Below are 10475 nucleotides of genomic sequence, written 5' to 3' on the forward strand. Positions count from 1 at the left end.
GATCAATAGCGAATGGTATTTTCTTCCGTCTGAGGAGGCAGTGCATGCAGTGGTCCTCGACAATAACAAGTAATCGTTTAAAGCACAGGGGCTAAGCCCGTTTTGGGCCCGAACCCTGTGATACCATATTTATGGTATCACAGGGTTCGGGCCCAAAACGGGCTTAGCCCCTGTGCTTTAAAGCTTTTCATACACTTATCTCGCTTTCATTTTTTATTGCATGTTTCTAATGATGATTTTTTTTTTCAACATGAAGTATGCATGAGTCCCGTGGGGATCCGGGTTTGAGTAAGTCCTCCGTACCCCTTGCTTGTCGTAAGAGGCGACTAAACGGGACAGTCCTTAGGATGAAACCGCAAAAACCGAGGCCCCGTGTCACAGCAGGTGTGGCACGATAAACACAACTAACTAACTATATTTATTTCTAATCAAGGGGCAGCATGAAAATACATACAAATAATGTACATAAACATAGACAAGTAAAGAAAGAAGTGATTACATAACACATAGTTATATACAAATACAGTGTCATATATTGTTCAAAATAAATTTTCCAGTTATATTTAGAATGGATGGCTCTTCAGAACATAGTATGTAAATGAATTTTTGTTCATCATTGAGTTTGGTAAAAATTTTAACTGTTTTTTCTATAGCACCACAAAAAGATTTTCTTTCATCAGCAAACTTTTCACATTTAATCAAAGAAATGGATCTCATCACCTAATAAACCGGAGTTGCATTTGTTACATATTCGTTCATTCCTAGTAATACCAGAATATCTACCAACTTCAATCATTAATTTATGAGCTGATATCCGTAACTTACAAATAGATCGCCAAATATCAAAAATTTTAATTTTATTAAGATAGTTCTCAAAACCAAAGTGCTCCTTAATTTACAATTTTCTTTTATCTATACTATTTTATTAAAGAAGCAATATAAAATGAAACATGTGAAAGTTCAAACCAATATGTTTATACATAATTATGCACTCCTTGTAAACATGACATGTTGACTTAGTACCAATGCACCGTCCCGTGGTATCTTTTGCATTACATTCAATCATATGTACTTGTACTACGTGCCTATTACTATTATTATGTGTCATTGCATATATTGTTATTATTTTCTTCCTGTGTGCATTCCTGACTGGTGGTACTTACATATATTACATCAAGTAATGTCTCATGTTATGTACATTGTCTAAGCTCATACTACTAGTATTACTGTATATTATGTGTGAACCATATGAAACCATATTATTATAAACATGACATGTTGACCTAGTACCAGTGCACCGTCCCGTGGTATCTTTTGCATTACAGTGGAGTATTAATCATATGTACTTATACTACCTTTACTATTATTACATGTAGAATTGTTATGTACATGTATATATATAGACATATATATATATATATATATATATATATATATATATATATATATATATATTTCCTATGTGTATTTCAGACTGTTTTGCATTAGGATACACGGTGGTACTTACATATAATACAAATAAGTATTATCATGTTCAAATGTCTCATGTATGAACATTGCTCATACTAATAGTGCAGATTTTACTCTTGTTTTGTTTTTCTTTTTATCGTCATTGCACATTGAAAAGTTAACAATCATGTATGCTGTATGCCCGAGAGGGCCCTAATTTGGAAATAAATCATATTCTATTCTATGCTGACTAAAATCTCTTGAGTACCATGACAGTTTGCTGTTTAAATGTAAAGATTTACTACATAGATAAGCATCATTAAGTAGTTTAAATTCATTTTGGTTTTCAAGCCTGTACCAATAACAAATGATTGATTTCAAAATATCATGATGTAGAGGAAATTTCCCCAATTCTGATAGTACAGCAAAATTTGTACTTTTCTTATGTACACACAGAATACATTTAGAATATTTATGATGAAGCTTCTCACAGTGAAGTGATTTAAAAACTTTGTCTGGATCAAATGGTGATGATTTTAATTTATTCCATGAACCTATGTATCCACCCCATGAATGAAAGTTTCTCGAGAGGAACGTTAAACAATATACAATCAATCATGAAGTATGTCGGCATGAAGCGGCGTATATGGTGTGTAAAACGGTGCAATGATATACAAATCTTGAATTATATGCGAAGATTTTTATTTATGTTCGATAATCTTGCTTCGAATGCTTTTCCACACCCACTGACTTGGTATCAGAGGTGAGAGCCACGGGTCTTTCGATTGCGACCCTATGGCTATACACCGAGGTCGCGTTTTAGCCACTATGAAATATCTTCTTTTTTTCCTACATTTTTTCATATATAAAAAAAAAACGACAACAAAAATGGAACAGAAATGAATGCTTGTTCTCTGTATACAAATATTTAGAGAATTTTCTGTACACATTTCAATAGGGTGAAAATGTAAAGAAAACACCACACCGTTAAGATTTATACATGGCAATTATCACAGATCTCGGTCTCCATTACCGATAATTAGGGTGATTGATTGATCGTATTAATTAATTGTAATGACAAGTGTCGCACACTGCAACAACGCGCATATCAATCAGTACCGTCGGATTCCATTCGCTAAGAACAAATTTGTATCTATCACGTCGGAATCAAAGGCACTCGATGCAGTGTCATCCTTATTTGTGCTTGCACGCTTTTATCTACTTTCTAAGTAGAGAAAATTGGAGTTGAACACAATATTCTGTCTTTCATTGGAACACAGAATGATATGCAAGCGTTGGAAAAGAAATTTCCTTCACGCCAAACGTACCCTCACATCTCTCTGTAATTATCTGTTTTCCTGACAATTTTGCGCAATCTGTAACGCTTTCTAACTTCTTTTACAAAGATCAAAGAATTTTACGTGGAAATCTCAAAGGCATAAAAAGAGAAGCAAACGTACTCTTACATTTCTCCATAACCATTTGTCCTCCTGACATTTTTGCGCAACCTGTAACGTTTTTTAACTTAATTGTTTTACAGAGATAAAAGAATTGTACTTGAAAATCTCAAAACCATGAAAGACTGCTTTTACAAAAAAGGACCAAAGTTATCTGTATAATTTTGATCTCAGTTTTAACCAATTTTAAGGATGTTGCAAGATGTACCTATATTATTCTAAAAGACAATATACCACACACATACATGTTTTAGCTATGATATTAATTTAGCATTTTTTGTGTTAATCATGTTACCAATGTATGAGGATGAACAGAAGGGATACACCTCCCTTTGCTCTCTCTTTTCCTCTTCCCCTTTCTCCCCTCCCATCACCCCCTTTTCCATTTTTCACCCCCTTCGTTTTATTCTGTCCACCTGTTGTGCGTCAGAATATACCAAAATGAAAGCAAAGATCGATAACACAATTCATTTACAGCAAAGTATATCAATCAATGAAAATATTCTAAACACTGTTATTCATTCACCACTGAGCTGAATTTACACACATGAATTAAACTATTGAAGAATGAAATACAAAAATAAGTTAAGTTCAGTCCCCAGTAATGTAATATTCAATGTAATTCTGCAGAGTGCTTTTACCACAAAATCTATAGTCTATTTACCTAAAGCACAATTCTAGCAAGTTTTATTATAGAAAATGTAATATGAGTTACTACTGAATGCTCCCAAACAATCTGGAAATCACCTTTCTAAAAATGGTCATTCATAAATACTGTATAAGTTCAAATGAGGTCATATGTGTCAATAAACAACGAATGAATAATACAGTTCGTGCGCATGTTCTAGACAACATCCCCCGTTCATTTATGGTCAAGGACGTGCAGCAAAGGACTGGGTATGATAACAGTCTTTTTTTAGCCTCGTAAAACTCAAAATTTTAGACTAACTTTTGTTTTAATTCGTAGAAGAGATCATTTTCAATACAACTTCACATGATTTGCCTCTGATATCTACAGTCATTTGCAGTATATGCGAGGGCGAGTCAATAAGTAACCATCCTAACTTATTTCCGGTTGAGATCCATCTCTTCTTTTTCGATATAATTGGCCTCTAGTGTGATGCACTTAGACCAACGGTGTTCAAGTGCCATCGACCCAGAACTGAAAAAGTCGGGGTCCTTTCCATTGACCGACTCCTAAACTGCCGTCACTACTTCTTCGTCAGACCGGATATCCTTTTCAAGTTTAGGAATAGGAAGACGTCGCTAGGAGTTAGGGCAGGCGAATAGGCAGGATGTAGTGTTAATTCATACCCGTTTCGCTCTACAGCATCCATTGCAACTTTTTAAGTGTGGACTCTCGCGTTGTCCTGTTGCAGCAAAACATCTTTAGAGAGTTTACCTCAACGTTTTTCACGGATGGCGGTTCTCAGCTGGTCAAACAAGTTTGCATAGTACACTCCAGTTATTGTACTTCTCTTGGGTAAAAAGTCCAACATAAAAACGCCTTTTGCGTCCTAAAATACTGTGGCCATCACCTTGCCAGCAGATGGTTACGTCTTGAACTTATTTGGCCTCGGGGGACCCAGGCCCTACCCACTGATAACTCAGCTTTATTCTCTGGCTAATAATGAACCCAGGTCTCATCTACAGTCACCAGACGCAAAAGAAAATCATCTTTTGACCTAAAACGCATCAACAAGGTGCTGCATACTGACGCTCTGGTTGCCATTTGCTCATCGCTAAAGGGTTTGGGGACCCAACGGGCTGTTAGCTTGCGCAAACCTAAACGATCTTGTAAGATTGTTGAAACGCTATCATTTGAAATGCCTAATGCCTGCGCTATTTCCTCCGCCTGAATTCTCCTATCAGAGTACACCAGATCCCGAACTTTCTTACACATTTCTTCGTCGGTGGCATCCAGTGAGTGTCCAGACCTGGCTTCATCTTCTAAAGACATTCTACTGCGTTTGAATTCCCTTACCCAAAATTTAACATGAGCATAAGATGGTGCAGAAGACCCATACACATCGGCTAACTCGAGGTGTATTTACTTGCCTGTTTTACCTTCTAAACACGAGTTCCGAATTATAGCACGGTACTCAACTTTAGATGAAAAACATGCCTTTGCACCACTAGCCATGTTTGACATTCAATATCTTATTGAAGAATGACTCGATACACGTGTAATTTTGTACCCAGGTATAAAACATGTATTGAAACAAGGGATGGAAATTGTGACCGTCGTGGTCAATCGGAAATGGGATAGGCTGGTTACTTATTGACTCGCTCTCGTAGCATCACATGCGATGCAATTTTCATACCCTCCGCAACAAGTTGTGTGTGTGTGGGGGGGGGGGGGGGGGGTATACTGGAATCGGGTTGTCCGTCTGTCTGTCCGTCTGTAGACGCAATGGTTTCCGGGCTCTAAAGCATTATCCTTTCCACCTACCGTCACCATATCATATATATGGACTACCCATGGGATGGAGATGTTCCCTATCGATTTTGGGGTCAAAAGGTCAAAGGTCAAGCGCACTGGACATCGAAGTAGCAATATGGTTTCCGGGCTCTAAAGCGTCATCCTTTCCACCTGCAGTCACCATATCATACATATGGACTACCCATGGGATGGAGATGTTCCCTATCGATTTTGGGGTCAAAAGGTCAAAGGTCAAGCGCACTGGACAGCGAAGATGCAATATGGTTTCCGGGCTCTAAAGCGTTATCCTTTCCACCTACAGTCACCATATCATACATATGGACTACCCATGGGATGAAGATGTTCCCTATCGATTTTGGGGTCAAAAGGTCAAAGGTCACGCGCACTGGACATCGAAGTAGCAATATGGTTCGGTTTGTCATGCCAATTGTTTTTTACACTCAGAAAAGAGGTAGTTTATACCTATTACCAACACCCTTTGGGAGATTGGGGTAAGCGGGGGTATTCTTAGTGAGCATTGCTCACAGTACCTCTTGTTCAATTTTACTCCAATTTAATTTGAATGCTAATTTCTGTGAATGTTTTTCACACAAATAAAGGAAATATTTACATGTAGAGCATAACGTTTGATAAACAAAATTTTACTATCACAAACATGTACTGAAAAGATAAATATAAAGTTAGTTCAAATCTGCAAGCAATGTTTTCTAGATGAGAAACTGCTTGAAAATAGCAGATTATATTGAAAATGGCGTTAAAGGGGCGTGGACACGATTTGAGTCGAAAATTTCAAAATCTTATTTTTCCATATTTGTTGTTTACTGTGCTCAACTAGATCATTTCCAATGGTCAACCGAAATTTGAGTATCAGTTTTTGAGTTACAAGTGAGATACAGTACTCACAATTCATTGTTATGTAAACAAGGTTCGTGCCATGTTTTTGTTTACATATAGATCGCTTAATAGAGCCTTGTTTACATAACAAAGAATTGTGATCTCCTCATCTCACATGTACCTCGACAACTGACATCCAAATTTTCGCTGACCATTAGATATACCTTAGTAAAACATTCTAAAGATTAAAAATGTAAAATTAAAATTTGAAAATGCTCAGCTTAAATCGTGTCCATGCCCCCTTAAAACCGTTATGCTTATGAAGTCATAATTCCGGGTTTACCTTATTTTTATAGAATTGAGAATATCCGAATTATAGCACGATTCTTACACAAAATACACTTAATTTTGAAACCAGGGTATTGAGACTACTGTTACGAGTTAATGTTACTTATAATTTACTCACAAAATAATAAAAACAGAAATGTGAGTTTTCTTCGTTACAAGTAAAATAAAATCACTATAATGACCATATAATTTGCGAAATGCTGACTTTAAACGATACCGTTGAAACTTCTGTAACATCAACTTATACGTGTGTGTGTGTGTGTGTGTGTGTGTGTATAAAACTGATTCACATATTTTGTCGTCATGATTTGTTGTCAGTTTGAAGTATATGACACCAAAGTAACGCAATTTCTCTATCTTACTTGACATGAATTGAAATATTTAAAATCTTTACGAGTGATTATTCTTTCTGAAGACATGGGACACAGCTTTGGACAAAACAAATTATGTCTGACAGTTCCGTGTACTTATCAATATGAAACTCTTCTATGCCTGTGCTCGAAGTTTTCTGAAGGAAAATTGTAAAACAAACTAAAAAAGGAAAACATTATCTTTGTGTTCTCATAATACTTCCTATTACCAGCCCATCAGAGTTATCGCGCTTTGATGACTCTTGCGCGTCAATAAAACAAGTCTCGCGAGCAAGTGCGAGATTACCGGGACATAAGTAAAACGCTGATACCCCCCCCCCCCCTTTTTAAAATATATATATTAAAAAACATGGTGCCATGGTAAAATAGCCATTAGTCAAGTTACATTTTAAAAAATCTAACACTAATATATGACTAATGTGTTTTTGAACGCCATCACATCTGTTTCAAAAATCGATGTTTTATATCCGATTTCCATCGACATATGTAATTTTTGAAATAGCTTAGATGAAGAAACATAGCAGTTGTGTTAATTAGTGTTATAAACATCTCAAAATTAAAACAAAATTGCAGTTTGACAGATGGGTAATTTATTTTCTAATATTAGAAAAGGAGGGGGTGGGGGTGGGATTGTTACATGTAAAACTTATACTGTACCAATTTATACTTACAAAGTTCATGCCATATGAACCTGCACTAATTGTATGATAAAATATCTTCATAGTCTGACAGAATAACTTTAAAAGCATATGAACCCCCATTATTTGCAAGAAGATTTCTTTATGTTGGATGTGCATAGGTAAAACCTTTACAGTTCTTCTTGCAGTTGATGCTTTATATCGGTCAAATTTAGCAAATTCAGTACCTATGCTCCCTCACATAGTTTAATAAGTTTGTCTTTTTTCTTGTTAAAATAATTAAATTTTTTTAACTTTAGAATTTTGATCAGTGTTGTGTTTTGCAGTTGATTATAATTCGTATTCAATGCCATATTTGTTTACGTTGTCCCGGTAGCACGACTTTACGCGCCTTTAATTTGAAGAGTTCCACTAATGGAAATCAAAAGTATTCGGAATCTAGATCATTTTGCACAGATTGCGACACGCACAAAGCACATCAAGTTTGAAGCACGACTGTGAATTCTAGGGGCAAAATACACCCCTACCTTAGTTCCTTTTAAAAAGTATATACAGTACGGTACATAAAACAGAAACAGATTTTTCCTTCCCATCTAATCAAACATATTTATCAAGTAGATAAATAAAGTCCCTATAATATTGCTTTTCCTGTAAAGGAAAATCTACAAAACTGACCGTTTTCTTTTTCTTAATTAGGTATAGCTGCAATAATGTAGCCCTCTCTGATTTTTTTTTTAAGGGAGAGGGCTACAACTCCTTAGGATCTCCGTAATGGTGCAAATGCGGGAGTGATTCACTCCCGCAACATTTGCGCTCATTCTAAACATTTCCTGACTTTCTTTACGTAAATAAAATGATATTCTATGTTTCTTAGTCAATATTTAAGAAATAAGGTATCATTTAAAAATATTTATCGGGATATAAATACGGGTTGGTCACGTGATCAAATTCCATAAAGCCCGAAGGGCTTTATGGAAAATTTGATCATGTACCAACCCGTATTTATATCCCGATAAATATTTTTAAATGATACCTTATTACTTATATTTACATTTTTGGTTGGTAACATTGCTGAATTGTGTTAACAACACGTTTCCATACATTTCAAATTGTTGACGTCCACAACGAAGCGTCATAGATGTTCAAAATGACGACAACACAAAACAAAGTTCTATAAAATGAAGAACTGTTTTAATTATTAAGACGCTAGAAAGGAAGTATATCAACATATACTTATACATTAACTCGGGAGTATATAATGGAAAACTCTTCCATATGTCTAATTTTAGGGGGTGGGGGAATTATGATTTAAACGGGGATGCGCAGTGTTACACTTAGAGTTGTGATGCGCTTTGACTTTTGAAAAGTGAAGACGTTGAAGACCGACTTTGAAAGATATTCTGTGGATATTACGGAGTTAACAGAAGACTGAGATGGAGGAACATGAAGAACAGGGCGGCAGTCGTCAGGTGTAGGCAAATCTTTTATAGACAGGACAGAGGACGCAGCTCAGATGAATCTCCGGAAAGAACTGAACATCGCAGAGAATGTGGAACTGCACGAAGGTAAGGGACGGTTTGGATTTGGATATGTAATTGTTGATAAACATGAGCTCACTGAACGCTTCTTTTGACTCGATAATTTTTTGCAATAGGTTTTTAACGACGCCTCGCTTCGATGTCCCGACATAAACTTGGAAACCGACATCAAGCACTATGGCTGCTGTGGCACGGAAGCAGTGTGGTGTGTAGGTCTTAATGCACTTTGACGACTTATCGGCCATACACCCTGTGAATGACCTTTTTGCTAAAGCCTAATGTCATCGTCTAGCAGTAAGTACAATTCCGCATCACCGATGACCAGGGTGAAGTTGTAGCAGACGAAATTTTAGACATACATTAGGCCTAGTAGGCTAGTAACTAAAGACATTGTTTACAGAAATGTTTTTATCAATTATTGATGAAAGTTCACTGCTTGGAATACAAATAAAACCGTAAATACATATTGTGATGTTGATTTCATCTATTGAAAGATTTCTGTAGTAAGTGAGAGCGATTGCTAGATGTGTATTGCCTTAGTAAAAGTAGTACCTGTTACCTACTTTTAACAAATGTTCATACGCACAGCCGTGACCTCTGTTGACCCCGTAGTAGATTTATCCAGAAATAAATACGTATTGCTCGTAATAGTGTTATGTAGGAGAAAACAGTTGCAAATTGTAAATATATAAATTTACAACCTGCAACTTAAGATTTGTGAGGCTCTATTCTACCGTTTTCAACAATTTCGATAAATTCCAATTTCTCGATTCATATAAATTTGTGCGCAATGTTTGATGTACTGAAGTTTCAACTTCCGATTGTCAAGTCATTTGCATATGCCATATAAGGTAGTATTTACATCAATGGACAAGTATGGAGGCGAAAGCTATTTCGTCGGTATTGAAAAGGTTTGAATTTAATATTAAGTTAAATACCGAACAGCAGAGTGTAAATTCTTTCTGCAACAATATGATTTTCCTTTCTTTGTCGAAGTGGCTCCAGTAACTAAATTTTCGCGCTGATTGTCAATGTTTAGGTTTTTCATTAGATCCACCTACGAGATCTCGCGATAACAAGCATGGCGGAGCAGACGAAGAATTTTGTATTATATTTAATGAAAAACACCTTTATTAGACATGCCCGAGCACAAAGTTGGTACTCCTTTTGGTGTAAACAACATTTGGGACTAATACACAGAGTTTATTATCGGTTATTCTTAAAATTATTTTGCACCATTATGGAGATCCTATGGAATTGTAGCCTTATCCCGAAAACGTCAGAATAAAAAAAATTGGATAGGGCTACATTATTGCAGCTAAATTAGGTACAGTGCATTCGAAATATCTGGTCATCTCGCCAACCCCTTTCTCCTGAATTATCGACCTTAGATTGAT

The 10475-nt window shown here is 36.1% G+C and overlaps 1 long non-coding RNA gene across 1 annotated transcript; it reads left to right on the plus strand.

Annotated features, from left to right (window-relative positions):
* The first annotated feature begins 8421 nt into the window (after positions 1-8421).
* Positions 8422-9545, plus strand: LOC130051308 (uncharacterized). The gene is made up of 2 exons (XR_008799748.1): positions 8422-9105; positions 9195-9545. It is a non-coding gene; the product is annotated as an uncharacterized LOC130051308 (long non-coding RNA).
* Positions 9546-10475: the final 930 nt, after the last annotated feature.

Source organism: Ostrea edulis, chromosome 1 (assembly GCF_947568905.1).
Source record: "Ostrea edulis chromosome 1, xbOstEdul1.1, whole genome shotgun sequence".
In the NCBI taxonomy this organism is placed as follows: domain Eukaryota; kingdom Metazoa; phylum Mollusca; class Bivalvia; order Ostreida; family Ostreidae; genus Ostrea; species Ostrea edulis.